Genomic DNA, 23,337 nt, shown 5'->3' with positions numbered 1-23,337 from the left:
AGGCAATCATATGATCCACATTCCAATACTTACAACCCAGGATGGAAAAACCACCCAAACTTTGGGTGGGGAAACCAACAAACCCAACCACAAAACCACAAACCTTACAACCACAACCAACATAATGATTCCACATACCAAAATCTAACCAAAGATCATACCAAGCCACACAAAACACTTACTCTCAACCACCATATCATGGCCAAAATAATCAACCTGCCCAACCTAACCCGAACCAACAATTTCAAGATCAATTGAACAGGATAGAAGGAATGCTGGCACACATGGGTCAGGACATAATTGAGTTGAAAAGCTTCAGGGATGATGTGAGATCTACCTTAAGAAACCATGGTGAAAAACTCAAGAGGATGGAGTCTCAAGTAGGAGAGCTATCTCAACAGGCCCCCAAATCAACTGCAGTGTTCCCTAGTGACACAGAAAAGAATCCTAAAGGGGAACAAAAGGGAGTGAGATGGGAAGAATGCAAGGCCATCACCATATTAAAAGAAGTCTCAGAAGAAGAAGGAATCAGATCCTCAGAACAGGAGCCAGAAATCTTGAAGGAAGGTGTGGAGGAAGCTAAGCAGGAAAGTGAAACTGAGCAAGCCAAGGAACTGCAAAAAGGCACGATGGAAACATACCAACCAAAAGCACCATTTCCTCAGAGGTTAGGAGGAGGTGAAAAAGGGAAAACCTATTCAAGGTTTTTAGAGACATTTAAGTCTCTCCATATCAATATTCCCTTTCTTGAGATTCTCCATCAAATGCCTACACATATCAAGTATTTAAAGGAATTGTTGAGCAAGAAAAGAGTTTTGAAGGGAGGACAAACGGTAACAATGAACAAAGAATGCAGTGCCCTCATCAAGAAGGACACAGTCTCTAAGAAAACAGACCCAGGAAGTTTTCATATCCCTTGCATCATAGGGGAAACAAAAATTGACAGAGGATTCTGTGATCTAGGAGCTAGCATAAATGTGATGCCTCTAACTCTTATGAAGAGGCTACAACTGAATGAGGTGAGATCCACTGATGTAATCATACAACTGGCTGACAAAACTCAGAAGCAAGCTGAAGGGGTAGTTGAGAATGTGCTGGTGAAAGTGGGAGATTATTACTTCCCCACAGACTTTGTCATTTTGGACATGGAGGAAAGCTACTTACACCCTATCATTCTGGGCAGGCCATTTCTAGCCACTACTAGAGCGCTCATAGATGTAGAACAAGGAGAGCTAATTCTGAGAATACATGATGAACAGCTCATTTTCAATGTTTTCAAACCTGCATCTGAGCCTGAACCAGAACCTGAAAAGCCTAAGGATGATAGTAGCCATCTGTGTTTGGAGGAAAGCAATCCAGCAGCTGAAACTCTGAAACAATCCTTGGAAAGCAAACAAGAATTGCAAGAGTTAAAGCCACAAGAATCAATAGAAACAGATCAAAAGGATCCTCCTAGCATAAGGGTCAATGAAGAAATCCTCAAGAGAAAGGGAAGAATTGTAAAGAAATTGCCAAGAGGGTGGAGAAACAAGAAAATTCCCACTGAAGGTTTTTCTCCGGGAGATAAAGTGATATCAAGTCATTATCTGCCAATCCCACCTGGCCTCAAAACCATTCCTTCCCAGCTCCCTCAAGTGTTCACAATCAGGAAAGTTCTTTCTATGGAACATTTAGAGGTCATGAAGGGATCAAGTGGGGACGTTTTCATAGTGAGGGGAGAAGACGTCAAGCACTACAATCCACCCTAACAAAGGACAACCGTCAAGCTAATGACGTTAAAGAAGCGCTTGTTGGGAGGCAACCCAACCTGAGGTAATACCCTTTTGCTGTTTCTTTTATTTGTTTCAATAAAAAGGGTGAAGTAGTTTCTGTGCATTGCAAAGAATTAAGTTTGGTGTTTCACACCAAACAATGAATTCGTGGATCAATAATTCAAAGGGGAATGTGTGACTCTAAGTTTGGTGTTCCACCATAAAGATCAACTGTACACAACAACCTTTGAATTATATGAAAGGAACAAGCATTCTAAGCAGTCACAAAAATGCTTAAAACCCTTAGCAGCAACTTCATTCCAAAGAGAATTCAAGGATTCAAAGAACAGAGAAGTAAGTGGGAGACTAAGTTTGGTGTTCACACACCAACTTAAGACTCAGAGACTTACCCACACATAGTTGAGCTAACCACTCAAGTGCTTGAGAAGCAAGCAACTTCATCACTCTTTGCAGGAAAGGAAACAAGGATCTTAAAGCATGAAGCAACAATTAGGAGAAGAAGGAGAAATCAAATTGTTTCCTGGCAACAAAGAGAAAACAAGAAATTTCACAAGGTGGTGTTGTTCCTTGACAATTCTTTAAAAAGGGCAAACAAAAGCATGCTTGTTCTGGTTTAAACTGTAATTGTTGAATCTTTCTGGAATGTGAAGTTACTAGTATGTTTGTCTGTTTATTGCTTTGAATAAAGTGAATGCCTAGATGTTTGGATATAACTTCACCTTCTTAAACAAATGCTTGCCATGCTTGTTCTGTTTCCAAAAATAAAAGAAAAGTTTGAACAAAAGTAACTTGGCTCAATTAGTGACAAATCAAGTAGAATTAAGTGGTGGTATGCATGCTTGATTGTTTAAGTCAGATCACTGGAAATAGAGTGTAGAATTATCATTTTTTGTGTAGAAATTGAAAACTGTCTATGGATCTTGATGAATAAATGTCTTTGGCCATGAAAAAGAAAGAAAAAGAAGAAGAAAAAGCCACTGAAAAAGGGCAACCAAAAAGCAAAAAAAAAATTGAGAAAATAAGCTAGGCACCAATGGTTTGAACTTCTGAGACAAATGCCTGTGGTGTTTATGTATTAAGGATATGCTTGGATGAATAGGTTCTGAGGAGTGTTTCAATACTTGGTAACTTGGGTTAACTAACCCGGGATTATCAACCAAAAGTCCATTATCAAGAGCAACCTAAATACAAAACATTTAGTCACACAAAGAGGTGCTGGGCACCAATGTCTCAAGAAGAAATGTGAACTAAAATGCCTAAAGTGGATATGTGTAGTGCACTGATAAGAAAAAGAAAATGCCAAAGGCTTGTGCAACACATGACACTAAGCAAACAAGGAGCAAAGGAGCTCTAAGAAAAAGAAAAGAAAAACAAAGAAGAGAAAAGTGCCAAGGACATAAGAATAACAAGAGGCCATAGCAGTGTTTGATGGATGCAATGAAAAAGTGATAATCTTACCTGATAAGAATGAAAAAGTGATGCTGCAACTTTCTGCATAAAACCCTTCTGATGAACTTCAAATGCTTGCTAATATAGCCAATGTAATTGCTTTCTGTTTCATACTTTCTTCTCAAATAACTCAGGACTTGCTTAGGGACAAGCAAGTATTAAGTTTGGTGTTGTGATGCCAAGGCATCTTAGGCTAGTTTCACTAGCATTTTTCTGTTAGTTTTAGTTGTTTTATGCATTTTCTTGAGCTTAAAGTAACCAAGAATGGTTAAATGAATAACAAAACAATGAACCATCCAAACAGTATGATTTTGATGCAAATTCCATGAGTTTTAGTTATATTACTTGAATGCTATGAATGGAAGAATTCTCATGAAATTTTGCAAGACTTTGATGCAATTGTTTGGATGATTTCAGGAAAGAAGAGGCTAGGCAAGGAAGCAACAAAATCAATAAAGGAAGCTTGAATATCACATGTGGAGTTTAAGTTCCAGTTTAAGCTTAAACTGGAGCTTAAACGCCAGAATCATGAAGGCTAAGAAATGCTGAAACTGAAGTTTAACCTCCAGTTTAACCTTAAACTGGAGGTTAAACGCCAGAATGAAAGTCTCACCAAAGAAGCATTTCCACGTTTAACCTCTAGTTTAACCTTAAACTGGAGGTTAAACGCCAGAATGAGAATTCCACTCAGGAAGCATTTCCACATTTAACCTCCAGTTTAACCTTAAACTGGAGGTTAAACGCCAGAAATGGGAAATGCACCAGGGAGCCAATTCCACGTTTAAGCTCCAGTTCAACCTTAAACTGGAGCTTAAACGTGTTCGACCAAGTTTTCTCCTCCAGGGTTGCTTTCTCCATTTCCACGTTTAAGCTCCAGTTTAACCTTAAACTGGAGCTTAAACGTGTTCGACACCTCCAGGGCTACCTTTCTCAGCTTCCACGTTTAAGCTCCAGTTTAACCTTAAACTGGAGCTTAAACGTGTTCGACCTCCAGGATGGCTTTCTCTATTTCCACGTTTAAGCTCCAGTTTAACCTTAAACTGGAGCTTAAACGTGTTCGACCTCCAGGGCTGCCTATCCTATCTCCACGTTTAAGCTTCAGTTTAACCTTAAACTGAAGCTTAAACGTGTTCGACTAAGTTACCCTCCAGGGCTGCCTTCTTCCATTTCCACGTTTAAGCTTCAGTTTAACCTTAAACTGAAGCTTAAACGTGCTCCCACAAAAGGCATCACTGGAAGTGTCTGGCGTTTAAGCTGCAGTTTAAGCTTAAACTGCAACTTAAACGCCACTCTTGGAAAAGGTTTCTTGGCCAAAAATATTGCGGTTTAAGTTAGTATTTGAACACAAACATTAACTTAAACTTACTCTGGTATGAAACCCAATTGAATATCATGGTTTATGGGATTGGGCCTGAAGGATTGATGAGTCTGAAATTTCAATTTATTGAGTCATGTGTCTTTATTTGATTATCACTAAGTTGGCTCAATGAATATTACAGAATTTGGATCAACAGCCTCATCAAGATTATGGATCATAAACCCAAGGCAAAAGGAAAGCAGGGAGAGGCCTCAAAGCCCAAGAAACACAACAGAAGCTCAATATAGAAAGTGTATAAATAGGATAGAATTTAAGTTAGGGAGGACTTTGACCTTTTCATTTAGCTAGTTTTCATATCTTGTAATTGAATTCAGAGCTATGACTCACTAAACCCCCTTTCATTGGGTTAGGGAGCTCTATTGTAATTCAATGAATCAATAATAGTTTATCTTCTTCTTCAATCTTTTCTCTTGAATTTTGTTAGAAAGCTTCTCGATCTAATTCCATTGGGTAGTTGTCTTGGGAAAGAAACTACCCATAATTGGAATCCTTCGGAACCTTGGGAAAGGAATGGAGGATTCATGCTAGAGAAGCTTTCTCACAGTGAATTGGATTGGGGTTTGGATGGATATTGTGACATGTAATCCTACCAAATTGTGGTTCATGAAACTGTGTGGTATAATCAGTGATCGAGCATCATCTCTTCTTATGAACATTTAAACCAAGGGATTGGGAATTTGTTTGTTTTTAGAGAGAATTGGTGAGCCAAGGGATTGGGATCCAATCATATAAGATTGCCAAGCAAATTCAATGAACGCATTGGTTGAGGAAGAGATAAACATGTTTTGATTCGGAGATCTCAATATCTCCTATAACCCAATGAATTTCCATTTCTGATTTCCACTTTCTCTTTACATTCTGCAACTCAATTCATGCAATCACCCCCATTCCCTTTTAATTTCAGCAATTTAGCTTCTGCTCTTTAATTCATGCAATTTAAGATTCCGCCATTTCAATTTCTTGTCATTTACGTTTCCCGCCAATTTTACATTCCGCAATTCTCATCTAAATCTTGATTCCGCTCAACTAGAACACACTTCTAATCCGAATTGCTCACTCAACCAATCCTTGTGGGATTCGACCTCACTCTATTGTGAGTTTTTACTTGACGATAACCGGTGCACTTGCCGGAAGGAATTTTGCCGATCGTGCAATTTCCTAAATCGTGGCATAACAAGTTTATGCGCATCAGACTCTGAACCCAAAGAGCCATGAAAAGGATGCTGGATTGAAAGTGAAGGGAGTCATGGAGGAAAGTAAGAAGGCTATGGAAAGAGAAACAGAGGGAAGGAAGCCCATAGCAAGAGGAGGAAACCTAAGGCAACAGAAGCCTCAACTTCCATGAGCACAAAATGAAGGATGTCAAGCTAGTGACAATAAAAGAGCGCTTGTTGGGAGGCAACCCAACCTGAGGTAGTTTTCTTTTCATAGCTATTTCAATAAAAAGGTTAATTAGTTTTATCTATATTGCAAGAAGCTAAGTTTGGTGTTGCACACCAAAACAATATAAGGGAGAATGAAGAATTCTAAGTTTGGTGTTCCACCAAAATCCCATCATAAACACACATTCTCACTTTCTGCATAATGCTAGCTTCAAACATGTTAGATAAACTAGTTAACTGTTCTGCTGTTTCGTAGTTTTCAGTTTTATTGCTTTTGAAAAAAGAAAAAAAAAAAAAAGAAAAAGAGTTTCACACATGGTTAATTCGATGCACAAGAACCATTGGCAAGGTACTAAGTTTGGTGTTCCCATACCAAAGTAAGTACAAAGGCCCACAAATAAATCATGCATGCTAACCATTTTTCAAGTGCTTTGGGAACAAGCAACTTTCAATATCATTACAGAGTGTCATACAAGCTTTTGGAAGGATTAAGCATCATCACCCAAAGAAATGAAAGAGGAATGCTAAAACCAGCAATGAGGATGATGAGGAGGAGGACAGCAAGTAGATTCCAAAAGGTTGTATTGTTAAGTAATTGTTTTACATCAAACACTGCTATGATTGAAAGTAATATCATATCCTTATCTATCCTTCTGTCTAGTATAGTTTTTCTGCAATTCAATAAGCAAGATGCTTGATCATTCACAACATTTTTCTCTTCAAAACTTGTTTGCACTCAATGTTCAAAAATTGCATCAAATGAAAGTTCTTTGAAAAGAAGGATTGAGGAATTAAACAATTTTGAGGAAAGCAAAAGATTAAGAGAAGTGGTGGTTCTAGTTGTATGATCATGTATTGAGGATGCATGCTTGTGAAAACTTGCATGGGAGCTCATAGGCAGGACATGAAGTACAAAGAAGTATTGTGGAGATTCTCAAAAATCTATTGATCCAAGAAGCAGCAAACAAAACAAAAGAAAGAAAAGAAAATACAAAAACAAAAAGAACATGGCCCAAGGCTCTGAGCATCAATTACAAGGCAGAAAAAGAAAGAAGAAACAAAACTCAAAGAGTTGTTAGCCTAGTAAATGCTTGTGGTTGAGTTGTGTCAAGGAAAGAGGCTTGAGCAAATAAATCCTTAGGGGTGCTTTAACACCTAATACCTTAAAACCAACTGGTTTAGGAGTATTGATTGAAAGCTTATCTAAAGAGCCACTTTGAGACATGACACTTAGAGTCAAGGCCAAAGCAAAGAAACTATAAGCTGCTTCAAGGAGATTACATATAAAGAGATCTCTATGATACCATTTGGATGAAAATCCTAAGACCTAAGACTCCCAATATGTGAGGACTAGTGAGCACTGAAGCCCTTGCATGAGCATATGATTTAGAGTTCACCCCACTGTTACTTAATCACTTCACTTACAGGACTTTACAAGTTGTTCTTCAATCCGTCTTAATTGAAAGGACCTTTGAGCATAAATCATTTCTAGCTTGGGGACAAGCAAGCTTTAAGTTTGGTGTTGTGATGACAAGTCATCTTAGCCTAGTTTCACTAGCCTTTTTCTTTTGTTTTCAATTGAATTATGCACTTTCTTGAGCCATAAGCAAGCCAATTGGGTAGATTTTCATGTTTCCTTTGATTTAATCAACCATGTATGAATTCATGCTATTTCATGAGGTTTTATGCTATAATTGTCACATATTATGAAAGAATGAATATCTCATGATTTTGAGCATAGCTTTGATGTGTTTGGTTGATTAATGATAGGTGAAGAAAGCTTGGAGAAAGGTTGAAGAAAGAAGGAATGGTTAGAAGGAAGAGAGGACAAAAAGTTTGAGCAAAAGTTTGCCTCAAACTTTAGCTCAAACTTTTGGAATAAGTGAAAATGAACCAGGGAGCAAAAAGCTGGACCAAAAGTTTGCCTCAAACTTTTGTGCAAACTTTTGGGCAAAAAGCTGGAGCAAAAGTTAGCCTCAAACTTTTTGGCAAACTTTTGGCATCACAAATCAACACCCTGGAGAGCAAAAGTTTGCGCCAACGTTAGCCCCTAACCTTTTGGCAAACGTTGGCGCATGAACAACACACCCTGGAGAGCAAAAGTTTGAGCCAACGTTAGCCTCTAACTTTTTGGCTAACGTTGGCGCCATGAGTGTGCAAGGGGAGGCCAACGTTGGAGCAAAAGTTTGACCCCAAACTTTTGCCCCAACGTTGATATCAGTAAAAGATGGTGGCTGATGTGAAAAGTTGGAGTAAAAGTTTGCCTCAAACTTTTACTCAAACTTTTACTCAAGCATTCATGATTTCAAACCCAGTTCAATTCGGTTCTTCTCCAAACTCCAAGAGCAATCAACCAAGGCCTCTATCAACCCAATTCCATCAAGAGCAAAGGCCCAATTGAAGGCTTGAGGACCATTTGAAGAAAGTGTATAAATAGCATGGGATTTAAGTTTTTCGGAGAGCTTCCTTTTTAGAATTTTTCAATACTTGCAGCAGAGAGCTCATTTTACATTCTAGCATTGTTATTTTAATTCAAGAGAATTGGGGAGGAGAATTGATCTCTCTTCTTCCTTGTTCTTGCCCAGCACTCTTTAATTTTCTTGCTTCGGATCTTGGGTGGAGAATTGAATAACTTCTTTTTCAATCTCACCTTGGGATCTTGTTTAATTCTCTGCTTAATTGAATTTCAGTTTCTGTTACTTGCTCTCTCATCTACTTTCTCTGCAATTTACATTTCCTTTGCAATTACTCTTGTTGGATCTAGGAAGGCATTGAGATCTAGACTTGGTTATCTAGTCTCTTGAGTCCTGAGATGTGAATTCCAATTTTACATCCTCTGTTGAATGTTTTTCAATCTCATTCACATTTCTGTTTTAAGATCCGGTTCGATTCAAGTCACCCTTTACTTCTCTGTTTGTTGCAATTTACTTTTCCTTGTTTAAATTCTGCAAATCCAATTCCCAATTCCCTTTACAATTCAAGCCATTTACATTTCTTGCACTTTAAGATTCTGCAATTTACATTTCTTGTGTTCTAAGTTTCTGCCATTTAATTTCTTGTTCTTTAAGATTCAGCACTTTAAATTTCAGTTCTCTTTAATTTCATGCCAATTACCCATTCCCTTTACTTTCTATGCAATTTAAATTCTGCAAATCACAAATCTCTCAACCAAATCTTGATTCGCTTGACTAAATCAACCACTAAACTAAAATTGCTCAATCCTTCAATCCCTGTGGGATCGACCTCACTCCCGTGAGTTATTATTACTTGATGCGACCCGGTGCACTTGCCGGTTAGTTTTGGGTGTTTTGGAGAAATTCGTTTTTCCACAAAAATACTCATCAAGTTTTTGGCGCCGTTGCCGGGGATTGATTAGATTGACAATGATTAAGTGAGGTGGTGATCTAGATCAAGCACTTTTTCTTTATTTTTCTCTAATTTTGACTAACCCACTAACTGTTTGAATTTTTGCTTAAGCTAACTAAAACTTCATTCTAGCAGTAGATTGAAGTGTCACTGGTTTGTGTGTTTCTTATGTTCTGCGTGTATGTCAGGTACAAGAAGAACCACACCCACTTTTCATGAACAAGACGAAAGAACTCTCAGGAGGTTAAGAAGAGCTGAAAGAGGGAAAAATATTGTTGGAGAAGAGGAATCAGAAGAAGAATTCCAAGATATGGAGGAACATTCAACCAATCCACCTGGTGGAGCAGACAATAACAACAACAACCCACCCTAGAGGAGAGTTTTGGCCTCCTATACCTTTTCAAATGCTAGGCATTATGGAAGCAGCATTCTCACCCCTAATGTCAATGCAAACAACTTTGAATTAAAGCCACAACTCATTACATTGGTCCAAAACAACTGCTCGTTTGGGGGAGGACCATTGGAGGATCCAAATCAACATCTATCTACCTTCTTAAGGATTTGTGACACTGTCAAGTCCAATGGCGTGAATCCTGAGACCTACAAGCTTCTGCTATTCCCGTTCTCATTAAGGGACAAGGCCGCACAGTGGCTTGAAACTTTTCCTCAAGGAAGCATCACTAGCTGGGATGATTTGGTGACTAAATTTCTAGCTAAATTCTATCCACCTCAAAGAGTCATCAGGCTGAAAACTGAGGTGCAAACATTCACACAATTGGATGCTGAAAATCTGTATGAAGCATGGGAGAGATACAAGGCTCTGCTGAGGAAATGTCCACCAGAAATGTTCACTGAGTGGGACAAGCTACAGAACTTCTATGAAGGACTCACTCTAAAGGCTCAAGAATCACTTGACCACTCAGCTGGAGGATCATTGCAACTGATGAAAATAGCAGAAGAAGCTCAAAATCTTATTGACATGGTGGCCAACAATCAATACTTCTTTGCTCACCAAAGAAATCGCCAACCATCACAAAGGAGAGGAGTAATGGAGCTAGAAGGAGTGGACTCAATCTTAGCTCAAAACAAGATGATGCAGCAGCAAATTCAACAACAATTTGAGCAAATGGCCAAGAGGATTGATAGCCTCCAAGTTGCAGCAGTTAACACAAGCCAACCATCATCCACATGGGGGCAAAATGAAGAAACTCAAGAAGAACAACAACAAGAGCAAGTGCAGTATATGCACAACCAAGGACCAAATGAAGTGTATGGTGATACATACAATCCATCCTGGAAGAACCACCCAAACCTCAGATGGGGAGATAATCACACCCAAAACCAACAACCATGGTAGAGGAACTCGAACCAAAACAACCCAAGAAGCAACCAAAACCACAACCAGCAGCAAACTAACCAGAACCCCTACAGAAAACCTCAAAACAATTACCCCAACCCCAACCAGTACCAATCCAATAACCAACCCACCAACCAAAATGCCTACCATCCACCACCCACATCTCATAACCCACCTCAAGTATCACCTGAATCTCAAAGACTCACTAACTTGGAGACCTTGATGGATAAAATGTTGAAACACCAGGAAATGACAACCAAGAACCATGAAGCCTCCATAAAGAGCCTAGAGAGGCAGATGGGGCAAATCTCCAAGCAGATCTCTAGTGAGAGACCTTCAAGCTCTCTGCCGAGTGACACAATTCCAAATCCTAAGGAAGAATGCAAGGAAATACAATTAAGGAGTGGGAGAACATTGATGAGCAATAATGACACTACAAAGAAGCAATCAGAGAGCAGCAAAAGGCCAATAGAAGATGAGGAGCAAACAAAGGCAGATGAAACCAAGGATCAAGTTGTGATGCCAAACAAGAGCATTGAGAAACTCAAAGATAAGGACAACCAACCACACGGTTCAAAAGAAGTAACTCAGGAACAGCAGCAAATAGGAAAGAGCATCACACCTCCACTGCCATATCCCCAGAGGTTCAACAAAGAAACAAAGGACTAACATTTTCATAAGTTCCTTGAGACTTTCAAAAAGCTGGAAATCAATATTCCCTTGGCTGAAGCACTTGAGCAAATGCCTCTGTATGCCAAGTTTTTGAAGGAGCTTATCAACAAGAAAAGAAGTTGGGATGAGAAAGAAACCATACTGCTTACTGAGGAATGCAGGGCCTTGATTCAAAAAGGGCTTCCTCCGAAGCTTGAGGACCCAGGGAGCTTCTTGCTGCCTTGCACCATTGGGGAATTAACCATCACTAAAGCAATGTGCGATCTAGGAGCAAGTATTAACTTAATACCATCCTCCTTGGTGAAAAAGCTGCGTATAGAGGAAGTTAAACCGGTACGGATATCTCTAGAGCTAGTAGATAAGTCAACTGTATACCCCAGGGGTATGATTGAAAACCTTCTGGTTAAGGTGGACAATTTCATATACCCTGCAGATTTTGTGGTTCTAGATTCAGATGGGGATGATGGCGACTCTATTATACTGGGAAGGCCATTCTTGCCCACTGCTAGAGCTATTATAGACATAGAGCAAGGAGAACTAACTCTCCGGATGCATGATAAGAGTGTCACTTTGAAGGTATTACCAGAAGCCCAGTTTAGTAATGAGAGGAGGGACTACATGGAAATTGACAAGGTGATTCACAACAACATCCCAAGGCAGAAGATTGTGCAGAAGGATGAAAAAGTCCAAGGGGATATTGGAGTATTAGCCACTGAAGAGAGAGATCCCCAAGGTAAGCCTACAGCCAGAAAAGAAAGATCAACAAAAAAAGGGATGAAACGCAGAAACAAAACAAAAAGGGGTTGGAAGAACAGGAAGATTCCAACAGAGGGGATTTTCAAAGGTGACAAAGTGCAATTGATATATCAACAACTGGGAGCAAGTCAACAGACTGATGACTATTACACTGTCAGCAACATACTCTCGTTGGAACATGCTGAAATTGAACACCAGAGAACAAAGAGGAGGATCACAGTCAGGGGAAACAAGTTGAGGCACTACAATCCTCAACCACCATAAAAGAAAGCTCCAATGTCAAGCTAATGACAATAAAGAAGTGCTTGTTGGGAGGCAACCTAACCTGAGGTAATTTTCTTTTCATAGCCTTTTCAATAAAAATGTTGAATAATTGGTATGCATTGCAAGGAGCTAAGTTTGGTGTTGCACACCAAAACAATTTAAGGGAGAATGAAGGATTCTAAGTTTGGTGTTCCACCAAAAACTCATTTAAAAGCACATTCTCACCTCCTGCACAATACTAGCTCTAAGCAATCAAACAGGTTATTCACTTACTTAACTGATTTCTAGTTTTAATTCCATAACCTTTAGTAAGGAAACAAGATTTTACATATAGTCAACCTGTGGCATCAGAGGAAGTGGCAAGAAATTAAGTTTGGTGTTCCCACACCAAATCAAACCCAAAAGCCACACTCAATTCATACATACTAACCAGTCACCTAAGGGCTTGAGAAGCAAGCAACTTTCGAGAATTGTGCAGGGAACTCACTACCATTTGAAGACACCATGCATCATAACTCAAAAGGGCACAACAGAAGGAAGGACAAAGGAACTGCAAACCAATAGGTTGTATCTACACTTAACTCTTACTGTTGAAAAATGCTTTGACTTGTGTCTTGCTAAAGTGTTCATCTAGTACAAGTAGAATCACTTTTAAAATAAGTAAGCTAGCCTATGTGTGTGCTTGTGTGTTTACTTTCACTTGACAAAAAGCATGCTTTGTCCCCTGCATTTTCAATTCAATAAAAGAAATGTTTGAATGTGAAGTGAGATAGTTCTCTATTAGATAGAAGTACAATAAAAGTAAGTGGTGGTGTTTGTGTATGATTGTATAATAGCTCACTTTTAGTAAATAAAAGAACTAGGATGTTTCCTTCTAAGTATAAAGTGGCTTACTGTCTATGAATCTCAATCAAATAAAAATCCTTGGTTAGAAAGAAAAACAAAAAGAAAGAAAAAAGGGGAGAAAAAGAAATAGCCAAAGAGTGGCAGAACAAAAGAAAACAAAAAGAAACAAAGTTGGACACCAATAGCTTGAACCTTAGAATATATGCCTGTGGTGTCTTTGTATTAGGATCTGCTTGGACTACTAAGCTCTTTGGAGTACATCAACACTCGGTGACTTGGGTTAACTAACCCGGGATCATCAGCTGAAAGTCCACTATCAAGAGCAACCTAACTACAAGGCATTTAGTAGCCCAAAGAGGTGCTGGGCATCAATGTTTTAAGAAGGAATGTGAGCCAAGTGTCTATAGTGAATAATGTGTCAAGTATAAAGAAAAGAAAATGAACTTGCTACACATGACACTTAAATAAAGCTTATGAACAAAATAATAGCCAAGGATAAAGAAATAATGAGAGGTCATAGCAGTATGTTACTTGAAGCTTGAAGGAGACTTTCTAGACTTAAGAGTCAATAAGAGGTGAGTGTGTACATATCCACATAAAACCCCATGAACTATCAATAACACTCTACTAGCATGAACATCCTCTTCCATTTCATTCTTTCTTCTCAAAATTCATTTCTTGCTTGGGGACAAGCAAGCTTTAAGTTTGGTGTTGTGATGACAAGTCATCTTAGCCTAGTTTCACTAGCCTTTTTCTTTTGTTTTCAATTGAATTATGCACTTTCTTGAGCCATAAGCAAGCCAATTGGGTAGATTTTCATGTTTCCTTTGATTTAACCAACCACGTATGAATTCATGCTATTTCATGAGGTTTTATGCTATAATTGTCACATATTATGAAAGAATGAATATCTCATGATTTTGAGCATAGCTTTGATGTGTTTGGTTGATTAATGATAGGTGAAGAAAGCTTGGAGAAAGGTTGAAGCAAGAAGGAATGGTTAGGAGGAAGAGAGGACAAAAAGTTTGAGCAAAAGTTTGCCTCAAACTTTAGCTCAAACTTTTGCCCAAAAGTTTGCACAAAAGTTTGAGGCAAACTTTTGCTCCAAATTTTTGCCCAAAAGTTTGCACAAAAGTTTGAGGCAAACTTTTGGTCCAGCTTTTTGCTCCCTGGTTCATTTTCACTTATTCCAAAAGGTTGATAAAAAGTTTGAGGCAAACTTTTGCTCAAACTTTTTGTCCTCTCTTCCTCCTAACCATTCCTTCTTGCTTCAACCTTTCTCCAAGCTTTCTTCACTTATCATTAATCAACCAAACACATCAAAGCTATGCTCAAAATCATGAGATATTCATTCTTTCATAATATGTGACAATTATAGCATAAAACCTCATGAAATTGCATGAATTTATACATGGTTGATTAAATCAAAGGAAGCATGAAAATCTACTCAATTGGCTTGCTTATGGCTCAAGAAAGTGCATAATTCAATTGAAAACAAAAGAAAAAGGCTAGTGAAACTAGGCTAAGATGACTTGTCATCACAACACCAAACTTAATGCTTGCTTGTCCTCAAGCAAGAAATGATTTATGCTCAATGGTTCTTTTATTTAAGATGGATTGAAGAACAACTTGTCAGGTCCTGTGAGTGAAGTGATCAAGTAACAGTGGGGTAAATTCTAAATCATATGCTCATGCAAGGGCTTCAGTGCTTACTAGTCCTCACATATTGGGAGTCTTAGGTCTTAGGATTTTCATCCAAATGGTATCATGGAGATCTCTTTATATGTAGTCACCTTGAAGCAGCTTATAGTTTCTTTGCTTTGGCCTTGACTCTAAGTGTCATGTCTCAAAGCCGCTCTTTCGATAAGCTTTCAATCAATACTCCTAAACCAGTTGGTTTTAAGGTATTAGGTGTTGAAGCACCCCTAAGGATTTACTTGCTCAAGCCTCTTTCTTTGACACAACTCAACCACAAGCATTTTACTAGGCTAACAACTCTTTGAGTCATTGTTTCTTCTTTCTTTTCTGCCTAGTAATTGATGCTCAGAGCCTTGGGCCATGTTCTTTTTGTCTTTGTATTTTCTTTTCTTTCTTTTGTTTTGTTTGTTGCTTCTTGGATCAATAGATTTTTGAGAATCTCTACAATACTTCTTTGAACTTCATGTCCTACCTATGAGCTCCCATGCAAGTTTTCACAAGCATGCAACCTCAATACATATTCATACAACTAGAACCACCACTTCTCCTAATCTTTTGCTTGCCTCAAAATTGTTTAATTCCTCAATCCTTCTTTTCAAAGAACTTTCATGTGATGCAATTTTTTTTGAACATTGAGTGCAAACAAGTTTTGGAGAGTATGATGTTGTAAATGATCAAGCATCTTGCATATTGAATTTCAGAAAAGAAACCATGCTAAACAGACAGATAATCAGGGAAACTAAACCACTCTCAATCATAGCAGTGTTTGATGTAAGATAATCACTTAACAATACAACCTTTTGGAGTTCGCTTGCTTTACTCCTCATCATCATTAGTGCTGGCCTTCTCGTTCATCTTTCATCTCTTTGGTTGATGATGCTTAATCTTCCCAAATATTTGTATGGTACTCTGCAGTGATATTGAAAGTTGCTTGTTCCCCAAGCACTTGAAAGAAGAAATGGTTAGCTTGCATGATTTATTTGTGGGCTTTTGAACTTACTTTGGTGTGGGAACACCAAACTTAGTACCTTGCCAATGGTTCTCATGCATCGAATTAACCATGTGTGAAACTCTTTTTTTTTTTTTTTTTTTTTTCAAAAGCAATAAAACTGAAAACTAGGAAACAGCAGAATAGTTAACTAGTTCATCCAACATGCTTGAAGCCAGCATTATGCAGAAAGTGAGAATGTGTTTTATGATGGGATTTTGGTGGAACACCAAACTTAGAATCCTTCATTCTCCCTTAGATTATTTTGGTGTGCAACACCAAACTTAGCTTCTTGCAATATAGATAAAACTAATTAGCCTTTTTATTAAAATAGATATGAAAAGATGGTTACTTCCGGTTGGGTTGCCTCCCAACAAGCGCTCTTTTATTGTCACTAGCTTGACATCTTGCTCTTTGATTATGGAGGCTGGAAATCATAATGCCTCAGTTTTTCTCCTCTTGCTGTAGGATTCCTTTCCTCCATGACCTGCACAATCACAAACGATCCAAATGAAAATTGGATATTCTCATGCCAGAATGTAGTCAGAGGATTAGTTGACACAATGTGTCAAATAGTTAATAGGTGATGAGCGGATAATTTATACGCTTTTTGACATTGTTTTTAGTATGTTTTTAGTAGGATCTAGTTACTTTTAGGGATGTTTTTAATAGATTTTGTGTTAAATTCACATTTCTGGACTTTACTATGAGTTTTTGTGTTTTTTTGTGATTTCAGGTATTTTCTGGCTGAAATTGAGGGACTTGAGCAGAAATCAGATTCAGAGGTTGAAAAAGGACTGCTGATGCTGTTGGATTCTGACCTCCCTGCACTCAAAGTGAATTTTTTGGAGCTACAGAACTCGAAATGGCGCGCTTTCAATTGCGTTGGAAAGTAGACATCCAGGGCTTTCCAGAAATGTATAATAGTCCATACTTTGGCCAAGAATAGACGACGTAAACTGGCGTTCAACGCCAGCTTTCTACCCAAATCTGGCGTCCAGCGCCAGAAAAGGATCCAAAACCAGAGTTGAACGCCCAAACTGGCACAAAAACTGGCGTTCAACTCCACAAATGGCCTCTGCATGTGCAACACTTAAGCTCAGCCCAAACACACACCAAGTGGGCCCCGGAAGTGGATTTATACATCAAATACTTACTCATGTAAACCCTAGTAGCTAGTTTATTATAAATAGGACCTCTTACTATTGTATTAGGCATCTTTTGATCATCTTAGGATCTTAGGATCATCTTTGAACGCATTGTTCTTAGATCAAGGGGGCTGGCCATCTCGGCCATGCCTGGACCTTCACTTATGTATTTTCAACGGTAGAGTTTCTACACTCCATAGATTAAGGTGTGGAGCTCTGCTGTTCCTCAAAGATTAATGCAAAGTACTACTGTTTTCTATTCAATTCTTCTTATTTCGCTTCTAAGATATCCATTCGCACCCAAGAACATGATGAAGGTGATGATTATGTGTGACGCTCATCATCCTTCTCCCTTATGAACGCGTGCCTGACAAACACTTCTATTCTACATGAATTAAGCTAGAATGAATATCTCTTAGATCTCCTAACCAGAATCTTTGTGGCGTAAGCTAGAATGATGGCGGCATTCAAGAGAATCCGGAAGGTCTAAACCTTGTCTGTGGTATTCCGAGTAGGATTCAATGATTGAATGACTATGACGAGCTCCTAACTCGCGATTGCAGGGCGTTAGTGACAGACGCAAAAGGATAGTAAATCCTATTCCAGCATGATAGAGAACCGACAGATGAATAGCCGTGCCGTGACAGGGTGCGTGAGCATATTATTCACTGAGAGGATAAGATGAAGCCATTGACAAGGGTGATGCCTCCAGACGATTAGCCATGCCGTGACAGGGCATTGGATCATTTTCCCGTGAGTTGACCGAAAGTAGCCATTGACAGTGGTGATGTATCACATAAAGCCAGCCATGGAAAGGAGTGAGACTGATTGGATGAAGACAGCAGGAAAGCAGAGGTTCAGAGGAACGAAAAGCATCTCCATTCTCTTATCTGAAATTCTCACCAATGAATTACATAAGTATCTCTATCCCTATTCTATTATTAAATTTCGAAAACTCCATTATCACTTTATATCTGCCTGACTGAGATTTGCAAGGTGACCATAGCTTGCTTCATACCAACAATCTCCGTGGGATTCGACCCTTACTCACGTAAGGTATTACTTGGACGACCCAGTGCACTTGCTGGTTAGTTGTATCGAAGTTGTGACAATTATGAATTAAGATCAAAGCACCAAGCTTTGGAGCCATTACCAGGGATTGTTCGAGCCTGGACATCATAATTTTGTGCACCAAGTTTTTGGCGCCGTTGCCGGGGATTGTTTGAGTTTTCGGCAAGCTTTTGGTCCGGTAACATCAGTGTCAAGTTTGATCCGGCAACAACACCAAGTTTTTGGCGCCGTTGCCGGGGATTGTTCGAGTTTGGACAACTGACGGTTCATCTTGTTGCTCAGATTAGGTAATTTTCTTTTTGTCTTGTTTTCAAAAAAATTTTTCAAAAATCTTTCAAAAAATTCTTCCTTTGTTTTCGAAAAAAAAATTTTTTAAAATAAAAATGTTTTCAAAAATATATTTTCCTTTCAGAATTTTTAAGAATGAATTCTAGTGTTTCATGGAGCATGTTGAAGCTTGGCTGGTTGTAAAGCCATGTCTCAATTCTTATACTCAAGAGAAGAGCTTCTTTATCTCTCTTAGCCAATTGGCTGTTGAATGTAAGGAATGTCAGGCGTGTCATGTCTGAGTTACATACTAAAGCTTGGCTGGCTATTAAGCCATGCCTGACCCTTTGATTGGAGCTTTAGAGCATAAGATTCCTGGAATTCATATTAAAAATTTTGGAATCCTTATTTTCTTTTTCAAAATTATTTTTCGAAAAACATAAAATAAAAATCCAAAAAAAATTAGAAAATCATAAAAATCAAAAAAAAAATATTTTTTTGCATTCTTGTTTGAGTCTTGAGTCATGTTATAAGTTTGGTGTCAATTGCATGTGCATCTTGCATTTTTCGAAAATTTCATGCATTCATGGTGTTCTTCATGATCTTCAAATTGTTCTTGGTAAGTCTTCTTGTTTGATCTTGATGATTTTTTGTTTTGTGTCTTTTCATGTTTATCATATGCATTCTTGAATTCTTAGTGCGTAAGCATTAAAGAATTCTAAGTTTGGTGTCTTGCATGTTTTCTTTGCATTAAAAATTTTTTCAAAAATATGTTCTTGATGTTCATCATGATCTTCATAGTGTTCTTGGTGTTCATCTTGACATTCATAGCATTCTTGCATGCATTCATTGTTTTGATCTAAAAATTTCATGCATTGCATAATTTTCATGTTTTCATAAAAATTCAAAAAATCAAAAAAAATATCTTTCCCTTTTTCTCTCATTAAATTCGAAAATTTGAGTTGACTTTTTCAAAAATTTTTAAAATCAAGTTGTTTCTCATGAATCAAATCAAATTTTCAATTTGAAAATCTTATCTTTTTCAAAATCTTTTTCAAAAATCAAATCTTTCTCAAAATTCTTAGTTATTTTCGAAAATTTTTCAAAAATATTTTTCAAAAATCTTTTTCTTATTTTTATACCAAATTTTCGAAAATAACAATAACAATTAATGTTTTGATTCAAAAATTTCAAGTTTGTTACTTGCTTGTTAAGAAAGATTCAAACTTTAAGTTCTAGAATCATATCTTATGATTTCTTGTGAATCAAGTCATTAATTGTGATTTTAAAAATCAAATCTTTTTCAAAACTAATTTCAATCATATCTTTTCAAAAATATCTTCTTATCTTTTTCAAAAATTTGATTTCAAAATATCTTTTCTAACTTCCTAACTTCTTATCTTTTCAAAATTTGTTTCAACTAACTAACTAACTTTTTGTTTTTTTCTTAACTTTTTCAAAACTACCTAACTAACACTCTCTCTCTAATTTTCGAAAATATCTTCCCTCTTTTTCAAAAATTTCTTTTTAATTAACTAATTATTTTTATTTTTATTTTTTATTTTAAAAAAATTTTCGAAAATTACTAACATTTTTCAAAAACCATTTTCGAAAATCACTAACTCTTTTTCAAAAATATTTTCGAAAATTCCCTCTCTCCCATCTTATTCTATTTATTCATTCATATCCTAACATCTCATCTCACATCTCTAGCCTCCTCACAGTTGTGTTTCTTCTATTATATTACATTATTTGTCTCCCCCTCTTCTTCTACTCACACAGGGATCCCTATACTGTGGTATAAAGGATCTCTATTATTATTATTATTTTTCTGTGCCTTCTTCTTTGTCATATGAGCAGGAGCAAGGATAAGAACATTCTTGTGGAAGCAGATCCAGAACCTGAAAGGACTCTGAAAAAAAAATTAAGAGAAGCTAAATTACAACAATCCAGAAATAACCTTTCAGAAATTTTCGAACAGGAAGAGGAGATGGCAGCCGAAAATAATAATAATATAAGGAAGATGCTTGGTGACTTTACTGCACCTAATTCCAATTTACATGGAAGAAGCATCTCCATTCCTGCCATTGGAGCAAACAACTTTGAGCTGAAACTTCAGTTAGTTTCTCTGATGCAGCAGAACTGCAAGTTTCATGGACTTCCATCTGAAGATCCTTTTCAGTTCTTAACTGAGTTCTTGCAGATATGTGATACTGTTAAGACTAATGGAGTAAATCCTGAAGTCTACAGACTCATGCTTTTCCCTTTTGCTGTAAGAGACAGAGCTAGATTATGGTTGGATTCTCAACCCAAAGACAGCCTGAACTCTTGGGATAAGCTGGTCACGGCTTTCTTAGCCAAGTACTTTCCTCCTCAAAAGCTGAGCAAGCTTAGAGCTGATGTTCAAACCTTCAGACAGAAAGAAGGTGAATCCCTCTATGAAGCTTGGGAAAGATACAAACAGTTGACCAAAAAGTGTCCTTCTGACATGCTTTCAGAATGGACCATCCTGGATATATTCTATGATGGTTTATCTGAGCTATCAAAGATGTCACTGGACACTTCTGCAGGTGGATCCATTCACCTAAAGAAAACGCCTGCAGAAGCTCAAGAACTCATTGACATGGTTGCTAATAACCAGTTCATGTACACTTCTGAAAGGAATCCTGTGAGTAATGGGACGCCTATGAAGAAGGGAGTTCTTGAAGTTGATACTCTGAATGCCATATTGGCTCAGAATAAAATATTGACTCAGCAAGTCAATATGATCTCTCAGAGTCTGCATGGAATGCAAGCTGCATCCAACAGTACTCAAGAGGCTTCTTATGAAGAAGAAGCTTATGATCTTGAGAACCCTGCAATAGCAGAGGTGAATTATTTAGGTGAACCTTATGGAAACACCTATAACTCATCATGGAGAAATCATCCAAATCTCTCATGGAAGGATCAAAAGCCTCAACAAGGCTTTAATAATGGTGGAAGAAACAGGTTTAGCAATAGCAAGCCTTTTCCATCATCCACTCAGCAACAGACAGAGAACTCTGAACAAAATACTTCTAATTTAGCAAACTTAGTCTCTGATCTATCTAAGGCCACTGTAAGTTTCATGAATGAAACAAGATCTTCCATTAGAAATCTGGAAGCACAAGTGGGCCAGCTGAGTAAAAGGATCACTGAAATCCCTCCTAGTACTCTCCCAAGCAATACAGAAGAGAATCCAAAAGGAGAGTGCAAGGCCATTGACATAAGCGCCATGGCCGAACCTGTGAGGAGAGGAGAGGACGTGAATCCCAAGGAGGAAGACCTCCTGGGACGTCCAGTGGTCAATAAGGAGCTTCCCTCTGAGGAACCAAAGGACTCTGAGGCTCATCTAGAGACCATAGAGATTCCATTGAACCTCCTTATGCCCTTCATGAGCTCTGATGAGTATTCCTCTTCTGAAGAGAATGAGGATGTTACTGAAGAGCAAACTGCCAAGTTTCTTGGTGCAATCATGAAGCTGAATGCCAAACTATTTGGCATTGATACTTGGGAAGTTGAACCTCCCTTGTTCATCAATGAACTAAGTGATCTGGATCAACTGACATTGCCTCAGAAGAGACAGGATCCTGGAAAGTTCATAATACCCTGCACCATAGGCACCATGGTCTTTAAGGCTCTGTGTGACCTTGGTTCAGGAATAAACCTCATGCCCCTCTTTGTAATAGAGAAACTAGGAATCTATGGGGTGCAAGCTGCTAAAATCTCATTAGAGATGGCAGACAGCTCTAGAAAACAGGCTTATGGACAAGTAGAGGACGTGTTAGTAAAGGTTGAAGGCCTGTACATCCCTGCTGATTTCATAGTCCTGGATACTGGAAAGGAAGAGGATGAATCCATCATCCTAGGAAGACCTTTCCTGGCCACAGCAAGAGCTGTGATTGATGTTGACAGAGGTGAAATATTCCTTCAATAGAATGAGAACTCCCTTGTGTTTAAAACTCAAGGATCCCCCTCTGCAACCATGGAGAGGAAGCAGAAAAAGCTTCTCTCCAAGCAGAGTCAACCAGAGCCCCCACAGTCAAACTCTAAGTTTGGTGTTGGGAGGCCACAACCAAACTCTAAGTTTGGTGTTGAACTCCCATATCCAAACTCTAAGTTTGGTGTTGGAGAGTCTCAACAAAGCTCTGCACATCTGTGAGGCTCCATGAGAGCCCACTGTCAAGCTATTGACATTAAAGAAGCGCTTGTTGGGAGGCAACCCAATGTTTATCTAATTCTTATTTTTATTGTTTTTCATGTTTTCTTAGGTTCATGATCATGTGGAGTCACAAAATAAATATAAAAATTGAAAACAGAATCAAAAACAGCAGAAGAAAAATCACACCCTGGAGGAGCATCTGCCTGGCGTTCAAACGCCAGAACAGAGCATGGTTCTGGCGCTGAACGCCCAGAATGGGCAGCATCCTGGCGCTGAACGCCCAGAACAAGCATGGTTCTGGCGTTCAATGCCAGAAATGGCAGCAAATGGGCGTTGAACGCCCAAAATGGGCCAACCTGGCGCTGAACGCCCAGAGTTGTGTGCAAGGGCATTTTACATGCCTAAATTGGTGCAGGAATGTAAATGCCTTGACACCTCAAGATCTGTGGACCTCACAGGATCACCTCAGGATCTGTGGATCCCACAGGATCCCCACCCACCTCCACTCACTCTCTTCTCTCTTCTCAATCATCCTCTATTCCCAATAAACACTCTTCCCTAATTAACCCTTTACCACTCACATCCAAACACCCACTTTCCTTCAAAATTCAACATCTCTTTCCCACCCAATCCCACCCATATGGCCGAATACACATCTCCTTCCATCTCCTCCATATCTTCTTCTTATTCTTCTATTCTTTCTTCTTTTACTCGAGGGCGAGCAACATTCTAAGTTTGGTGTG

At 38.4% G+C, this 23,337-nt stretch overlaps 1 non-coding gene across 1 annotated transcript; it reads right to left on the bottom strand.

The window, feature by feature from the left end:
- Positions 1–20,800: 20,800 nt before the first annotated feature.
- On the bottom strand, positions 20,801–20,908 carry LOC112773676 (small nucleolar RNA R71). The gene has a single exon (XR_003188214.1). It is a non-coding gene; the product is annotated as a small nucleolar RNA R71 (small nucleolar RNA).
- Between the last annotated feature and the right edge of the window lie 2,429 nt (positions 20,909–23,337).

This window comes from Arachis hypogaea, chromosome 18, assembly GCF_003086295.3.
Source record: "Arachis hypogaea cultivar Tifrunner chromosome 18, arahy.Tifrunner.gnm2.J5K5, whole genome shotgun sequence".
Classification (NCBI taxonomy): domain Eukaryota; kingdom Viridiplantae; phylum Streptophyta; class Magnoliopsida; order Fabales; family Fabaceae; genus Arachis; species Arachis hypogaea.
This window is presented reverse-complemented; position numbering and strand designations above follow the sequence as displayed.